An 18,689-nucleotide genomic window follows, 5' to 3' on the forward strand; every position below is an offset into this window, starting at 1 on the left:
TCTGTGAATTTGGATAAGTAGCTTTTTAACCTTAGTTTCTTTACCACATAAGAATAATACCTACCTCACAGGGTTGTTGTGAGGATGAAATGAGGTAACAAAGCTCCTTGAAAACTACAAACCGTAGAGTAGAACTGTGCAACTGGAAAATTTTGTTCATGGAGAGTGAATGAGAATTTTTAAAGGGATTTAAAAGTGACTCTGCAGTGCAGGACTTCTAGAAATGTTTTTTCTTCTCAGTGGAACTTTTCCCAAGTTCTCTTTGCCATTATTAACGTCTACTTGTTGCCTTACATATGTTGAATGGGATTTTTTTTTTAATTGTTTTCACCAATAGTCTTGTTGCCTCTTCTTATTCTAGCATGGGAACAAGCAGCAGGCTAGGATGGCACCCCTTGACCTGGGCTTGTTTTTACTCTTTTTCATAGACACAGTGCCAGGTTAATGCCAGTAGTTGGTTTGGGGCCTTTGGGGTAGTGAAATTTGTGGATTTGACTTCTGTGGTCCCCTTGCTGACCTGAAGTGGATTGTATATTGTTAATTATAATAATTTAAAAAATTGAGTTCTACTTACTGGACATGCATCTCTGCACTTGAAAGTTAACATATTAAAAGCATATTTTTTTTCTTCCTTGGTTTTCTTGTTCATGTGGATAACCCAGAGAATGCCTGAGTCTAAGGTGCCATCCTCTGAGAGTCATCGCCCAGAAATGTGCTCTAGCTGCAGTGTTCCTCTTCCCAGTGGAGACAGCAGCTCCTCCTCTGGGAGCTGTACCAGCAGTCCACACAGGATAGTTTCTCAACCTTCTTCTGTTGAGAACCCATTGGAGAACCAGAAAAGTGATCAAAGTAATTCAGTTATTAAGATCTCTGAGACAGAGACGCTTAAGCCATCACAAAATTGCCAGATTCTGCCTTCATCTCCACTTCTGGTCCCCCAAGAATCTTTGGCCTCTTCAGAGGTCAAGGAGGATTTACCTGTAGAGTCTTCTGCTTCACAGCACGGACAGGATGCCATCCTCTATCTCCAGACACAAGTGGCTGAGATGTCCCGAGTGATACGTGATCTGCAGTCTAGGAGCTGTTTTCGATTTCATCATTCTAGGCCAAGTAAGAATTCCTCGGTTCCTTGGGACATCTCTACCTCCAAGGAAGAACATTTATCCACAGTGGAAGAAGAAGCTGACTGCAAATCCCCCTCAGCTGATGACAAAGGGCAGCCAGGTGACCCTAGTCAGTCTAGTTTCACAGGGCTTTTGAAAAGAATGGAACAAAGAGGTATTATCAAGAGAGTCACGTTACAGTCCGAAGCAGAACCATGTGAAGGGAAACCTGATTGTGTGACTTCTAAGAAACGTTTGGTCCCTCCACTGCATCCTCTTCTGAGAATCGCCACCACTGAGGTTTTTAAAGACCCTGCTGATTGCCATCCTTCCTCCTTCATGGGACACAGGGTATATCCTGTGGCCAAGGATACCTCTCCTTTCCAACCAAATCCACCGGCCGGGGGCCCCATCGTAGAAGCATTAGAGCACAGCAAGAGAGGAAGCACAACATCACCTCTGGATTCTACCTCGAAAGAAATGGAGGTCATGGGTTGTAGATTCTACCATGCTGCTTCCATTGCAGCCCGAGCTGCTAGCTACATGGCCTATATGACTCAGTATCAGCGTAAACTCTGGGAAGACATGGAGGATCTGGTCCATGACCCAGAGTTTGATCGTGGAAAAGCAAGATGTATAATATCTGATGGTATGGATGCGGGCCTTTGGCAGCTTTGTACTACTAGGGATATAATGGACTCTGTGGTCAGAGTTATGGCAATGGCAATAGACTACAGAAGGCAGGCTTGGCTTCGACTCACATCTCTCACTAAGAAAACCCAAGAGAAGATCTCACACTTGCCCTTTGACGGTACTTCCCTCTTTGGACAAGATGTGAATGCTGTAGTTGCCGAAGAAAACAGTATAAAGGAAAATGACTATAAAGACCACAGCAAATACTATAACCAACATCGATACTTCTATAGTCATGACCAGAAAGCACATTATCACAGTAGAGGATACTCCAGAGGGGATTGGTACAAACCCCGAAACCACCCCTATAGATACAGGAAAAAGGGAGAATCTCCAGAACGCCATGGGTACAAGAATTAGTAACCCATTCACGTTCAGCAGTGCACCTGTCCAAGATGCTGACCGTGCTACTTGCTCCTCCCATCCACACAGGATCTACAGGTAGGAGGGCACCTCAGAATCTGAACGCATGGCTGGAATGATCACAGCTGACATTTGAATTCTAGACTTTTAGAATGAAGTAAATAATAAAGAGACTCATGCTTTCTTGGCCAAGTGAGTGGTAGAGACGTTCAGTAGGGTTGAACAAAGGTTTACCTGTTATTTCTAGTCCAAAATAAGTCTAGAGGAGGGTACTCAGGAATCTGAATCCTCTTACGATTAAGGAAAAACATAAATATTTCTTCCCCCTCAGGAAAATCTCACTGGTAAACTGAGGACTAGGAGATTTTGGATCTGGAAATAACCTACTACTAGATCTCTAACACCAGAGGCAGATCCTTCGTTTTTAGGTCATCAGTGCTTCCTTGTTTAGGCTTCCGTTTGTCAGATCTTCACAAAACGACAAATCTGTTATAATCTCTTTATGTCAGGGTGATCAGCTCACCAAGTGTCCATACTACTGTCAAGCTCTGTGAGACTTCAGAATCAGCCTTGAAGCTGTATATCAAGAACTAAAATTCAAATCAAAATTTGCAAAATCCAGTTTGCTTCCAGTGGGGTGGCTAGATGTCCCAGGTCTACTGTGGACACCAGCTGGAAGAAGACTTTCCTACCTGTGACATCTCTGTAGAAACTTTCACAGTAACTGTCTTCACCACCCAAAGCTACACAGAGAATTCTCTGCAGTTGTCACTCCTAAGTCTGTCAAGCTCTCATATATCACAAGCTGTGAGACCTGGTCATGGTGTTCTCACAGGATAATCTGGGCCTTTCACCAAGATGACCTTGACTCCCTTCTAAACCCTTGAGCTCCGTAATTCATCACGCTCTAAATACAAAAAAGATAATGCACATTAGTGCCCTGGAAATCAAGGATGTTACACCATCCAGGCATGCAAATCTGAACTCTTGAAAGAGCAAGAATTCCAAACATGCCTGACAATCTGGTCCTCTGATTATAATAAAGAGGGATGCCATCAGTCTAGATTTTACTGAGAAATCCTTCAGATTCAGAGCGTAACTGTGGATGTAGTAGAGAGAACATCTCATGCACTTCTCTTTCTGGATGTCCATTAATGGTTTCTCAAGACTTCAGTGGTGTGTTCTTGGTTTACTGGTCCCTTAATCTAGTCAGACTCTTACCATGAGAGACGACTTATCTTTTCGTTCTCAGTTCTTCGCATTATGATTTCTCCGTCAGACTGGAACTGGCAGCAGATACCTCAGTTACATGTCCTACAGTATCTGTCTCGAGGCAGTGGCTGTGCAGTGCCCAGCCCTTAGACCCTTGTCTTCACATCATGACTTCAGTGTTGGAGAAACTGCCAAATTGGAGGGGTCTGAATACATCATCTAGAATTATTTGCTTGGCCAAATAGAAAAAAATATTATCAGTAGACTCATAATTTTGTAATTTCTTGGTTTGTCGAACATCTGCATTATTATTATTTTTTCATCTGCTTGACCGTAGTATTTTGGGTCTACTGTTAGTGGACCATGACACTGTTTTCAGGTTTATATGGTTTCTGTTTCTTGCCATGGTTCCTGCAGACTGGTGACTGATGCTTTCCCTGGTGCCCCACTTTTTGATAGTTTATTGGAAGCCCATTCCCCCTCCTCATCATAACCATATTCAGCACCCTTTTTGTTTACTTTTCTTCCTCTCCCTGTTTGTGCTGTAGAGGTTGAAGATGCAAATATCCCTACTTGGAAGAAGTTATTTTATTTTGTCAGATAGTTTCAGGGTACTGTATTGATTCTGTTTGTCCTATTTGTAGATGAAGCTTAAGCTGCAGTCTTGATAGAGTCTCCTCTTGGCACATTTGGTCAAGTCATATCTAGAGTTAACATTTACCTTTAATTTTTCTATACTTTTCACAAAGTTTTACTTCTGTTTTAGGTCCATGCCAGTGCTCTAAAAATTCTTTCAAATTGAACACTAGAAGAGCACTGATACTGTCTAAAAAGAAACAAGGGCCTAAGAAGTCATACGAAGATTTTTATAGTTCACGACGTGTACTCTACCAGTTCAGCAGTCTCATGTGCCCTTGCTGTAGCACCGTAGTTTTCTTCTGTGAAAGGACTAGTCGTGGGAAACTTGCTGGAGAGAGAGATCTTCACACTTTTCTGTACGGCTGCACATAGATGTTCCCAGTTGTCTGAGGCTACTTCGCACTGCTCCCACTTTTCCATTTCTCCCCGTCCCTTCCCTGAATTGCATACTGTGTCACCAACTTGATGATTTTTGAGATACTCTTATTTTCCAAAATTCAAACCAAAATTATGTTGCTTGAAGACCTGGTTCTCTGAAACTGCTCTGGCATTTCCACCTAACCTGCTCTTTTTAATTTTTTTATATTTAATTGTGCTTAAAAAAAGACAAAACATAAAATTTACCATCATAACCATTTTTAAGTGTATAGTGGAGTAGTGTTAACTGTTCTCAATGTTTGTAGAGCAGCATTGCTGCTGTCTTCATTTTGTGTTATGTTGCTCCGTAGCAACAAGTAGCATTGCTTTGCCACTCTCTGATTGATATGCCCAAGCATCTCCAGAGATCTTTCCTGAAAATAAAAAGGTATTGAGATATCATGGAACTGGTGGTCAGGTGGCTAGCTTCTGAAGGGGTTCGGCAGTTGCGTGGGGATGGGGCAGAACACCGAAGTGTGGGAGCAGGTTTAGCTGTAGATTGGGTGCTTGACTGCAGAAGAAACAATATTCTTAACCTGTTTTTTAAGATTAGTTTAAAGTCTTTCTTTGGCATACTTGAATGATGATGGTGTTATAAAACTAAAAACAGGGATTTGGTGTAGGGAAACAGCCCTAATAGGCAACCATAGTAGTGTGTGGAATTCATAATTAGATAACAAGTTTTCACATCATGTCTGCCATTTGCAGAGCCTTCAACAAGATTCTCCATCAGGCCAGCCTCTGATGTTTGAACAGCTCTAGGTCTTCTAGGAGGCCTAGCAATCATCGCAATTTGAGTGATTTGGTGTTCTTGAAAGGGATGCATCTAATGATCCTTTTTCTTTAAAATGTTATAGTTTGACTAGACATAAAATGTATGTGGAAATGATATGATTTCTCATGGTTACTGTGTGTACACAGAAATGCTGTTTCTATTCATTGTTACATGAAGTGCCTTTTTAAATTTCACACTATTGTTTAAAACTTAACATTTTAATGTGTTGCATATGTTGCTGGTGATATTTATGTAAATTCTGTACAGTGATTTTTTTTATCTTGTAGTTTATTCGTCTTCTGTACAATTGCACTATCTAAATGTACTCTCCTTCTGAATGTTACTTTGTTTTCATTACAGCACTATTGATCCATTTCAGAAGGTTATAGAGTATGTCCCTCCCCCTTTATTTAAATAACTTCACAGTAGTTATTTTAGTTTTTAGTGATTGGCTCAGTTTTCTGGGCATTGAGGCAGCTTTGTTTTCTATATCTACGTTCTAGGTTTCTGATTGAACCATTTGTCTCATGTCTAACCTTGTTCTTAGCCATGGTAACACAACTTCAATTTGATAAGTGGGTGTGTTTACTCGGTAATACGTAACAAGGACATTAGGAAAATGAGTACATTTGTTGACACTTTATCTTTTTTTTTAAGACTGTGTGACAGCTTATCAGTGTAATTGCATTTAAACATTATTGTTATTATTATTATTATTTACTGTGTGGCAGCTTCTTTATCAGTATAATTCCATTTATTTACCTAGCCCTCAAAATGTCATTTTGAGGGGAGCATAAACTCAGGCTCCTTGGGTACTGTTTAGTATATTACATTACTATTATACTAATAATTTACTGAATGATACCTAAGTGACCTGATCGATAATGTCCTTAAGGCCTGCTCCATCCAGGATAACCTCTCAGGTACCGTGAACAAGGAGGTTGGAATCGACGCAATCCAGAATCCCTTCTAGCTGTAAACTTGGATACAGAGTTAAATGACATGGATGAACAGAGTTAAATGCCACATTCAGTATTCTTGAGGACATACTTTATTGGGATTCTGGTAAAGGTTAGAAATTATGGATTAGATCTTTGTAGAAATAAAGACTGCAATAACTGAAAACTTTTTTTTATTTTTTTTTAATGTGAGGCATGTTTTGCCCAGACTTGCACTGTTCAGGTTCCATTGTCTTTTGAAATTTACCATTCTTACTTAGTGGCTAGTCCAGTAATTGACTGTCAGATCTGTATGCATCTCCTTCTTGTCATTTAGTTGGCTGGACCTATTCTATATAGTTTTTCATTAGTGTTTACCCCAATCAGGTCTTCATTTTTCACTTAAGAAAATAAACAGGTGGAAGTCGTCAGTAAGCTGATGATGATCACTGTATTGAATGCAAATCTTTCAGTTATTTATCCAGATATAACAAGTTTTGTAAGCCATTAAAATATGTTATGGAATGTCTTTTCCTGGATGAATGATGAGAATATTGTTTTATTAAATCTTTTTTTCTTGTATTGATTAGTGGGATGATATCTTTGTACTACTTTGTCTTTTCATTTGCTTGACTTTATAAGAATGAAACCATTTTTATAGTAGTGTTTGGTACCATTGAGATACTACTCAAAATTAGGTTTGCTTCCCGTGGATATATCTGGAAGTGATCACAGGCCAACCATGTCCTTTTGTTGTTAGCATCTCAGTTATTTCATTCTTTGTATTGGGTCTTTTCTTCCCCTTTATGTAAAACCCCTTTCTAAAAGGATGTCTGATCTTCCTTAATCTCTTTGATGGAGATTATATTTTTTATTCTACCAGTCTATACTAGCCAGGATTTTGATGTGGCTTTTTATGTTTAAATACAATGCCTTCAGCATTATTGTAAGAGATTTTCTAGTTTTCTCTTAAAAATTTCCTTTTTTAAAAAAAATAGCCAGTCCGGTCTCACAGTATTTGGCTATTGAACTTTCATCAGTTTTTAATGCCTTCTTGTTTACTGGTGGTAGTATCTTCTCATTTCTGTATAGTCTTTGTGCAAATGTATTATTACATGTAGTTTGTGGTCAATTGCATTTTTTCTCTCTAATAAAAATTTTAAGTTCATCATCATGAATTTATAGTACAGCCCTGACATATACTGTATCTTTAACATTAATCAGGTTTTTTTCTAGGGCATAAAAACTTTACTGGTTTTGTTGAGGTAACTGTCTATTTCAAATGGTCTGTTGGATTTTCTGATTCCTTGTCAATTCAATAAGACTTCTCAGGTTGTCTGTAGTTTCTTTTAGGACTTCGGAGATCTCTCAAGTTGTATTGCGTTTTCTAATATTCCTGAGTAGTGTATTCCTTGGTAGAAGTGAAAGCAGATCCTTTATATCTGGTAATATTAAAAGAAATTCTTTGAACTTAAATGGTTCAAATGTTATCTTGTGGGTTCTGTTAGTAGTCCCTTTGTAAGACTAACTTTCATATACTTTTTTTTCCCCATGAGCTATCCTGTGCTTTCTGTTTTCTTTCATTACCCATAAAAGTGGCTCTATCACAGCATTCAATTTTAAGGGCTACAGTTAGACCTCTTGTTAACTCCTGGTTTTATGTTATGGCTGTGTTTCACATTGCCTTGACTTACAGTGTAGTGATGTGCTAAAATAATTATGTTTGTGGTCCTTCTTTCTATACTGCTTTTATTTAGTGAGGCAACAGTGATGTGGATGATAGGGGAAAAAGATATTTTCCAAGTCACTAAACATAGTTTAAAATTTTCAGTTCCATTTTAAAAAACATTTAATTACATTAAGCTTTCTGCTTTTAGGTGTGCAGCCCATTCCTTTCTGCCTTAGGGAGAACAATTGTAATTAGTTTCATTTAGATTCTTAACACAGGTTCGAATGCGTGTTGGTCTTTGCCTAATGGTTTATAACAGCTCCTGTTTTCTTTTGCTTTTGACAGAAATATATTTTGACAGATGTTGGAAGCTCTTTGATAGTATTGGGTCTAATTGGCATCTTCCTACCTGGGAAGGATTAGAGGAGAGAGCCTCTATCGATAGAACGTATACGTACCAGGCTGTCTGTTGGTTGCAAGGGACTCTTGAGGCAGAAATGCACTCTTATTTTGCAGATAAGGAAATGGAACTTATATTAAACAATTTGCTCAAGTGGTGAGCTTTGAATATACACTGTTCCTCCAAGTTTCAATTCAATGTGTACTCAGTGGCCTTCTTTTGTCTTTCAAGACGCCACTCAAATCTTAACCTCTCTGAGAAGGTAATTTGTCAAATAACTACCCTTCCCTGGATTTTGTGTTTATGGCCGTACTCTTATCCCTTATTACTTGATGTCTTTATTAACTAATTCCTGGTTATTTCACTTGTCCAATCAGAAACCCTAACCTTCATTCTCACATTGAGTTTTCACTGTGCTGGACTGAGATGATTTCTGGATATGTTGTCGTTGGCTTCTGTTTCATGGATTTCTTATTTGTGTCCCATTCATTTTCAGCACTGATCATTTCAGTCATAGTTCTTGATGCTTGTGTTTTTCTTTGTTGTACCTCTTTTGTTCGTTATACGCTTTTTGTTTCAGATATACACTTAAATTTTTTTTTAACTGATGTCTTCAGGATACTGGCTTAATGAAAGGAAGGTGGAATGCTAAGCACATGGTATTTGAATTCCAGAGATCTTAATCTGAGTATTAACAAGTCACTTATTCTCTGAGACTAAGTTTTCCTACTCTCAAATGAGGTAATAATGCCTGGAACTTGAAAGCCTGATGCAAATTTCCTTTCTATAGTGGTTATGCTGTTTCTACCCACATTTGTAGATTTCTCATAACTGTGGGATGGTATTGGATATAAATACAAATATACCTTAAGATGTATTTAATAGTATATAATAGTTCATTTCATGTCATCATGTCATGTTCCCCTTGTTTACAGTTTTTTTTAAGGCTGAACCATTAAGCTACATATATATAATACAAGCCCAACAATGGATTAAGTCATTGAAAGATGTATTTAAAATAAAATAGTCTCTTAAGTGCAAGCTAAGAGATGCTCATAATAAACAATAAGAAAAAAATTAAAAATAATGTAGAATGAAGAGCTAGAATGTATAGGTATGTGTATACAATTTTTGATGGATGGTATTTTGTCATTTTGTGTCTCTGATGGAAACAATCAGTACCTGCTATGTGCAAGCGGGCCCTGAGGAAGGTCTGTGGATACTGGGAGTTAATAAGAGATGGTATATTCTCTTGAGAAAGAAATACCAACACAGTGTAATTGTTCTATTTAGAGGAATGCCTATGATGAGGTTGGAACAAAAGAGAGGGCCATCTGAAGTGGTCCAGGAAAACTTTTCTTACCAGATGCTTGAGCTGTGGTTTGGAATGGGATTGGAACGGGATTGGGCTAGTGGAGAAACAGGAGCCAGACATTCAGGTGAAGGAATCAGTGTGTGCATGAGTGTGGGGAACATCGTGTATCTGGTTTTTCAGAATTGTAAGGAACAGCCGCTATGGGCGCAATTGGAGGAGATCAGGTTGAAGAAAGGATAAATGTACATGAGAATGTATTGGTTCCTACCTATTCCAAGTGTACTAAGATACGTAGCCATTACTTGTAAGGTCGTAGAAGTAGTCTGTCTAGAAGTTTCTTTGTCCACTATGGACATCTAGGCAGTTCCTTTTTTTCCTTGAACTGAGCCAAAGGAAAGCTCTCCATCAGTACACCTCTAGCCCCAGGGACGGCTCCAGCAGTGACAACAAACTGGGGCCCTGTGGGAGAACAGATTTGGTGATGAACAGGATGCTGCTGCTGAAGAGGGAGGGGCATTCCATCATGGTGGGCAGGTGCACACTGCAGGACCACCTGTGGGCCATGTTCCTCACTGCAGCTCAGTGTGGCTTGTTTCCCTGTGCATTGGCTTACAGATAATTTGAGTGTGGACTTGGAGAAAATGAAGGTATTTCTTTAAAAAATGTTGCTTTTTAGGAGATTGGAGATGTGTTGCACAGGGCCTGTGAACCTTGTGCCAGTGGCATCTCCAGCAGCACCTAGAGCACGTTTTGTCAACTTCCTTTTTGTTTTTTCTCTGCTTTGAGTTTCTTTCCTTGCTCTGGTTGCTACTTTCACCTTTTCTTATCTCTCTCCACAATTCTTTCTTTTCTTACTGTGCCAGAGGTAGAGCAGTGGCACTAAGGGTTGAAACATTGTAACTCCCTTTTGTTTTGTCACAGCTTCATTGTAGGAGATACTAAAAAATTCTCCTAAGTTCCAAGGTTGTTTTTTGGGGGGTTGGGGGGGGGGGTCCTGTGTCTAAAGAGAATCAAAATCATTCTGCCTAGGAGGAGAATTTTACAAATACAGATATTGGTAATTAACCCAAAAGACATTGTAGGAAGAATCTTATTGAAGAGGTTTGGTGGTACGAACCTTCTTCACTGAGTAGTACTTTACAGAATGGTGTATATCTATATGTATGTTTTAAAATTTGTTCCTATAAGGCATATGTTCCATGTACTTTGTATTTGTAAACACTAACCAGTTTGGGGGTGGGAAGGAGATTGCTTTGTACAAAAGGGTTGTTTCCTGGTTTTAAAGCTTTGCTGCTGGAGATGGTAAATAAATATTGTACAGCTTTGCTGGGTTTATCTCTTATGTTCTATCTGTATTTGAATATAAAATTCTTGAGAAAAATTGTTGTTTTTCAAAATGTTATTTGGGGTGTGGTTTCAGTTATAAGTTGGGTACAAGGAGATTCTGGTAAACAGAACTTATTCTGGGAGTGTAAACCTCTAAGACCAAACTAGAGACCCAAGCTTTGAAGGGATGGGCAATGAGAAATAGGCTTTGAAACTGGAGTTTGTATGAAGTAAAGCAGTTGTTTCAGGAATTCTGTTCAGCCTGTTGAACTGAAAATGGCTTGCCCTAATTCTTGATTAATACCTGTTTCTGTTATGTTTAGGCAATAATGTAATCCAGTCATTGCACTTCTAGATACAGAAAGAAACCTGGAGGGAAAAAGTTATATACAACATTATGTTCCTTTTAGAGACAAAATTTCCATTTGCGTTTATGAAGGATACATGTTAAACTTACATTTTTAAAAGGCAAAAAGTAGTGATTTAAGCCAAATTCATTACATTTCCAAACAAAAGATTGAGATCCTCGAGACTTTTTGTCTTTATACAGTCTTGTTCATTAGTAATTAAAATTTTCTTAACAATTTTATAGCATATTCTAATGCAGAAATATTAGAAAATAGAGATTTAAGGAAAAAGATACCCTCTAGACAGAAATAACTACTGTTAACATTTTGATTTATAGCCTTCTAGATTTGGTTTCTTCTAAATATTTTTACAAAAAATGGGATCATTTTCACTTAAAAACAAATACAAATGATGTGGAAAAAAGACATTGAAATATATACCTTATAGCTTCATTGACAAGTGGGATTTTGTGCTGTGTCATTAATTTGCTTATTTAAAGATTTGGTATGCATTTATTTTATGGTTCACATAGCAGGTCACAGTTCCATAGCAATGTTAGAAATTTTAATAGTTTCCAGGAAATCTTTGTTAGCTCATTAAACTTGATTAGTATATGAAAGTATTAATTGCTTTGGTAAAATTTTTGCCTAAATAGTAGAATTTTCATTGGACATTATTCCTGATGATCTTTTATGAGCAAGATTGTGAGTCCATGGCCAGAACCGTTTTCACGTTCACTTGAACTGATTTCAAGTTTGAAGTGGTTATTTGTAGCAAAAAGAGAAAAATCAGGACAGTGCAACTAGTTTTCACAAGGTTAAGTTTATTCAATAATGAGACTACTGAGGGAAATTTTGAAGTATTAGCTCAAGTTTGTGTCTTCATTCTTATGAAATGAAAAGTCACAATGCTGACCATTGATATTAGTTCCTTTTTTAAAAATACCCTTACTTGACAAAATAAGGGAATTCTATATCAGGCTTTCCTTCCTCCCCTGTCCCCTCCCCAATTATAGAGACCCACTGAATCCCACTATTACAGATTAGATATCAGAAGAAAGCCCTCTTCCCTTCCCGCCCAGGTTATCTATTTCTGGACTTGGAATTTTTGCTGTGACTGCCAAGCTCCATTAAAAGATAAACATTGTCCTCTAAAACAGAAGAATTCTTGCTTATTTTCTCCTAAATATGCTTAGCTTTCATGGATATGTGCACTCAGATATAACCAGTATCCTTAATCTGCTGTCATTTCTAGGACACAACCCAAATTTGCTTTGTATATAAGAATTTCGTAGTGTCCAGGGGTGAGCATAGACAGGGTTGCAGGGAAAGGCCATATTAACCTGGCTTCTGAGGTTCTGGAACAGCTTTCCTTCCTGTACCCAGTGTGGCCCTCATTTTGTAACCTTCCAACTCCTGATCACCCACGGATTTTGGTATGTTGGACTATGTCATTGGAATCATACCTCTGCTTCCCATTTTTTAAAACCATCATTTTAGTTAAAAAAAATTTCATAGGGACTGAACTAGAATCTGCTCTTTAACCTTTTCTGGCTTTACAGCTTTCTCCTTAATTGTTAGGACCCCACAAACTTCCCCAATGGGAGCGGGTGGGTATGGAAGAAAAACTAACTCAGAGAAGTGATCTAAAATATTGGCAAATAGGGACTTTCCTGGTAGCCCAGTGGTTAAGACTCCACGCTACCACTGCAGGGGGTGCGGGTTTGATCTCTGGTCAGGGAACTAAGATCCTGCATGCCATGTGGCACGGCCAAAATAATTTATATATATCGGGGGGGGGGAGGAGGGGGAGAGAGAGAGAGAGAGAGAGAGAGAGAGAGAGGCAAATAGAGACTCTCCCCTCCCCAATATATTTCTTAGGACTTTCCTTTCCTATGCTTCTCCCCCCAGATAACTGAGCGGATACACTTTCTTGCTGGTCATTTGCTATCATTGTGGACTCTTTAATATTACTCTTTAGTAGTATTTAATATAGAAGTTAATCCAGGGTAATCACAACAAGTGCTTCAAGAAGGATGACTGAAGATCTGTAGCTGCTAACATTCTAAATGAAACTGAGAGCCCATTATTCTTACCATTGGGAGCCAATTCCATTTCTAGTTTGAGAAGTTACATATCTGAAAGCCTGACCTCCCTTAGAAAAACTCCAAGGGCCTAAAAGCTTCTTTAGACTATAGGCTTTGGGGGAGATTGGCAAATACAGCCTAAGAAGAGTCCTGGAATTTTGTGATTTCACATTAAATTACAATTCAGCATTGTGGCACTAAGGGAATGGTGGAAATTCACAAACTGAAAGATACATTGGCCCCTTTTCATCTTAGTTCTACAGGAAACATTTAAGACATTTTCATGTAGCCTGAAATCAGTTCACTTTCTGCCCATATTCTGACAGTACTGTAGCTTTGGTTCTGCAGTTGGGTGAGTAACAAGGTGGCCTGCAGTAAGTTTTTCCCCCATGTTCTGATCAGTTAAAACCTATTTCTGAACATATTGATTCTTTGAATTACCAGTTAAACTTCTGTGCAAAATAAGGCCTTCTGTGACCTAATGGGTTAAATCGCTAACATGCATTTTAATATCAATGATCCCTCTGTTTTTCCAATGCCGATATGTTCTTCCAGAACCACAGAAGAATATAATTCAGTGAGATCTGAGGCCAGCCCTCATTTTGGATCACTAACAATGGAAATCCCAGGGACTTGGCTTTCTGGAGAGAGTGAGTGTTCATAGATAACCTATTACTCATGCCTGGCTTTAACCAGCAACCTTGATTCCCAAACCCAAGTCTGTGATGGAAAAATATCAAATGAATATCACCCTGCTGCACATGCTTAATTTCTTTCCTCTTTAACACATTCTTCTTTAAAGTACTTCCATTTTGTCATTTTTAAATGGCAAAGATTTCAAAGCTGAAGTTCTTCCTTTCTCTAGCTACCATTTCTTTTCATCTACTCACAACAGATTGTCTCTCAGATCTGCTTTTCTGCTTTCAGTGTAGGTAGCCAGAGTTCTTTTTTTTCTTTTTTTTCCTGGAAACTAACCCACCTTAGAGGGGAAGGAGAAGGAGACCAAACACAATTCTGAATGCCTTTTGTTTTCAGAAAGCATCAGGGCCATAAGGTCTTTTGAGCCCTTCAAAGTCATGAAAGTTAACAAACAGATCAGCAGAATTAATTAGAAATAACATAAGTAATCCTGTTTTGACATAACCATATAGTTAAATAAAAGACAACAGGCTACTGATAGCTAAATATAAGAAAAATAATTTTAACAATAATACCAACAGGTTATACTTACTTGACCTTTAAAAGGTAAAGTTCTAGGGCTAGAGATTAATTTTAGAATGAAGTTGAAGAGATCCAAACAAAAGTTTAAATGTTGATTAAAGGGCTAAATAATTTATCTTCCTAGCATATGTATATAGCTTGAAGGGGGTAAAGTTTTAGGAGCATACTTATATTTTGACTAGTGGATTACTAAAAATTTTTCCTGTAGGATATATAATTGCTGTATTTCTGGCATTAGTTTTCATTTAGCTTTGCATCCAGAGTTTATAATTTACAGTGTAAATCAGAGGATCATTACTTGTGCTTTAATGTAAACCTTAAGAAGAATAAATATTATGTAAAGTTTTCCTGAATGAGTATAACTTGGGAAGTAATTCAGAATGGTTATTTTGTCGTGGTTTGGGAAAACGTAAAATGATAGTGGAACCATCAATTCAAGGTAACTCTTCCTGGATTAGGATTACCTTAATTACATTAATTAACCTTAATCAACCCAAAACATGGCCTTCTTCCTGTCTCCAGAATATTCACATTGTTGTGACACAACAACATATTTTGTCAGTAAATCCTAATTTGCACCTTGTCTACCTCATGTGTTAACATGACCTTGGTTTACCTGACCTTCCAAGCATGACTTTTGCTAGCGTTTAAAACTTAAATAAAATGTCATCTCTGTCAGGAAAACTAACACACTATAGGTCCATGTTTAAATACTGTTAACTTACTTAAATTAAAAATTCTTTTAGGGCTTCCCTGGTGGCGCAGTGGTTGAGAGTCCACCTGCCAATGCAGGGGACATGGGTTCGTGCCCCGGTCTGGGAAGATCCCACATGCCGCGGAGCGGCTAGGCCCGTGAGCCATGGCCGCTGAGCCTGCGCATCCGGAGCCTGTGCTCCGCTACATTTTCTTCTCAAGGTAGTACCCACATTTTAAAGAGATTAATTTTTTATCTTCCCAAAGACTTATCTCAGGATCAGAGCTCAGATAAATAAATTTTTATGACTATCATTTTTAGTAAGCTGCATTGTCCTATGACTTGTAAAAGGACATTTTGAAGTTGGTAAGATGCCACCTGCTACCTGATGCAGTGGTATAGGCTGGCCAAGTGGTCAGAAAGTTAGTTTGGGACTACTTCTACCCAAAGTGATCCTGTGAACATTCTTTACTGCAATGATGTAGCCTTGTACTAAAAATACCACCTCGGCCTTGTTACATATGCTCACTTCAGTGGAACTTCTGTGTACTTGGAAAATCACACCTGCTGTTTGATTTGGTTGATGCAACTATGTCCCAATTTAGATAAAATTTGGGTTGTACATATATGATTGATTTGCCTAAAAAGGGATATTTTCGTTAGTAACACAATCTTTCTGGTAGAATAACATTAAAAAAATTTATTTATATTTATTTAATATTTATTTATTTATGCATGCATGCATGCTGTGCCAGGTCTTAGTTGTGACATGCGGGATCTTCGTTATGGCATGCAGACTCTTAGTTGCCGCACGCGGGATCTAGTTCCCCGACCAGGGATCAAACCCTGGGCCCCTGCATTGAAAGCGTGGAGTCTTACCCACTAGACCACCAGGGAAGTCCCTAGAAAAACATTTTTTTTTTAATAGACGCCCATATGATTTAAATTTATTTATTTATTTATTTATTTATGGCTGTGTTGGGTCTTAGTTTCTGTGCGAGGGCTTTCTCTAGTTGTGGCAAGCGGGGGCCACTCTTCATTGCGGTGCGCGGGCCTCTCACTATCGCGGCCTCTCTTGTTGCAGAGCACAGGCTCCAGACGCGCAGGCTCAGTAATTGTGCCTCACGGGCCCAGTTGCTCCGTGGCATGTGGGATCTTCCCAGACCAGGGCTTGAACCCGTGTCCCCTGCATTGGCAGGCAGATTCTCAACCACTGTGCCACCAGGGAAGCCCTAGAAAAACATTTTTAATAGAGTTTATGTTTTAGAAAAGTTTTAGGTTCACAGCAAAAAAAAAAAAAAAAAAGAGGAAGAGATCTCCCATATACCTCCCCACCCCTCAATAAAGCTTCCCCCATTATCAACTTCCCCCAACATAGTAGTACATTTGGAATAATCAGTGAGCCTATGGTGACACGTTATTACCCAAAGTCTGTAGTTTGCATTCGGGTTCACTCTTGGTGCTGTACATTCTATGGGTTTGGACAAATGTAATAAGGTATCTACCTTTATAGTGTCATATAGAATAGATTTCCTACCCTAAAAATCCTCTGTACCCTGCCAATTCATCCCTCCCTCTCCCCTAACCCCTGGCAACCACTGATCTTTTTTTACTGTCACCATAGTTTTGCCTTTTCCAGGATGCCATATAGTTGGAACCATACAGTAAATAGCCTTTTCAGATTGGCTACTTTCATCTAGTAATATGTATTTAGGTATTCCTCCATGTCTTTTCATGGCTTGGTAGCTCATTTCTTTTTAGCACTGAATAATATTCCATCATCTGGATGTATACAGTTTATCCATTAACCTACTAAAGGTGCTTTGTTGCTTATGAATAAAGCTGTTACAAATAAAGTTTATGAATAAAGCTGTTATAAATATCTCATAACACAGGTTACTTCACTCCTAACTACTGTGTGGTTTATTTGCATGTTGTTTTTCTTAGGAAGAGCATTTCTTCTGCAAAGAAAGAGGGTTTTATTTCTTCCTTGATTTGTGGTTTGGTGTCTGACATTAATTTGGGGAAATTATTGGTCGTTATTGCGTCAAATAGTTCCTCTGTTCCTTTCTCTCTTTCTTCCCCTGGTATTCCCATTATGCAACAGTAACAGTTTTTGGATATTCTGGGTTTTTTTTTTTTTTCAGTCTTTTTTCTCTTTGTCTTCCAGTTTTGGAAGTTTCTGTTGACATATTCTCAGGCACGCAGATTCTTTCCTTGGTGGTGTGCAGTCTGCTGGTGAGCCATGAAAGGCACTGTTCATTTCTGTTGTGGTGTTTTTGATCTCTGATTTCTTTCTGGTTCTCAGGATTTCCATCTCTCTTACATTACACATCTGTTCTTACAGGTTGTCTATTTTTTCCATCAGTGCCCTCAGCATAGTGATCATGGTGGTTTTAAATTCCTGGTCTGATAATTCCAACATCTTTGCCAGGTCTACCATTCTTTGCTCACTCTGACTCTTCAAACTGTGTTTTTTGCCCTTTGGTATCCTTGTAATTTTCTTGTTGAAAGTTGGGCATGCTGTCGTGGGTCAAGGGAACTTTGGTAAACAGGCCTTTAGTGATGAGTGGTAAGGCTGGGGGAGTGTTGGTGCTCTGTGTGCCTGGTCTCAGCCTTGGAGAGCCTGTGCGCCTGGACTGGGAACCCGCTGGTGCTTCTCAGGCCTTCCCCTCACCTGGGAGGGTGGCTGCAGTGGCCTGAAATGGCCTAATTCCCATCTCCCAGGTCGGTCAGGCTCTCTTGAAGTAGTTTCTCTTGAGACCAGGCATTGTTAAGGACAGAACACTCTGACATATTTTGAAATGCTTACTTTTCTTCTCCCCCTGCTGGAAACAAGGTGGGATTTTTCTCCAGTCGTCACTGTGAGAACCTGGTAGAGCTTTTGAAGGTAAACTCACAAAAAGAGTAAGGTCCCCTTCCTTGACTGGGTCCCCCTGGAGTTTAAGTCTTGTTAATACTTGACAACACTGAGCTTCCAGCACTTGGTCAGTTACAGTTCAGGTTTTCCTCCCCAGCACTGGTCCTGCTGAGGTTTCCACCCTGGGTTTCTGCTCCACTCAGTTGTGATTCTCTGTATCTGCCCCTCTGTCTCTCCCATTTTTGCATCAGTCACTTACACTGTGACCTCACTTCTATGGTGGATCTAAGAGAGGCTGTTAATTTTACAGTTTGTTTCAAGCTTTTAACTTGTTAGGATGGAGTGGTGACTTCTAAGTTCATTCTTTACATGTTGAGCCAGAAAACAGAAGTTAGAGGTATTCTTTTTAATCAATAATTTTTCTTACATAAATACTGTCTAGGAATTGCTGAAAAGCCAGAACCAAGGGGGTTGGTGCTATTAGACTTTTAGGGGGTGGACCAATGGCTTGGCATTACCTTATGGGCTCAGAGCAAAGCAATGCCAAACTTTTCAATATCCAGATGATCATAAAGTAAATAAGGATGATTAATAGGTTATGTAACTTTTTGAAAAACAAAGATGCTGGTG

The 18,689-nt window shown here is 38.9% G+C and overlaps 1 protein-coding gene across 6 annotated transcripts in view; it reads left to right on the forward strand.

Annotated features, from left to right (window-relative positions):
* LOC101325731 (E3 SUMO-protein ligase ZNF451) overlaps positions 1 to 18,689 on the forward strand; it is a 125,641-nt gene that overhangs the window by 34,059 nt on the left and 72,893 nt on the right. Inside the window, exon 4 of one of the 6 annotated variants that reach the window (XR_002175622.3) lies at positions 663 to 2,237. The exons of 4 other annotated variants lie outside the window; for them this stretch is intronic. The gene's annotated coding sequence lies outside the window, so the exon portion shown is untranslated. Of the gene's footprint in view, positions 1 to 662; positions 2,238 to 13,833; positions 13,935 to 18,689 lie in introns of those variants that run through there. One more of the 6 variants, XM_073810901.1, reaches the window with a different exon arrangement.

This window comes from Tursiops truncatus, chromosome 10 (genome assembly GCF_011762595.2).
Source record: "Tursiops truncatus isolate mTurTru1 chromosome 10, mTurTru1.mat.Y, whole genome shotgun sequence".
NCBI classification, from domain to species: Eukaryota; Metazoa; Chordata; class Mammalia; order Artiodactyla; family Delphinidae; genus Tursiops; species Tursiops truncatus.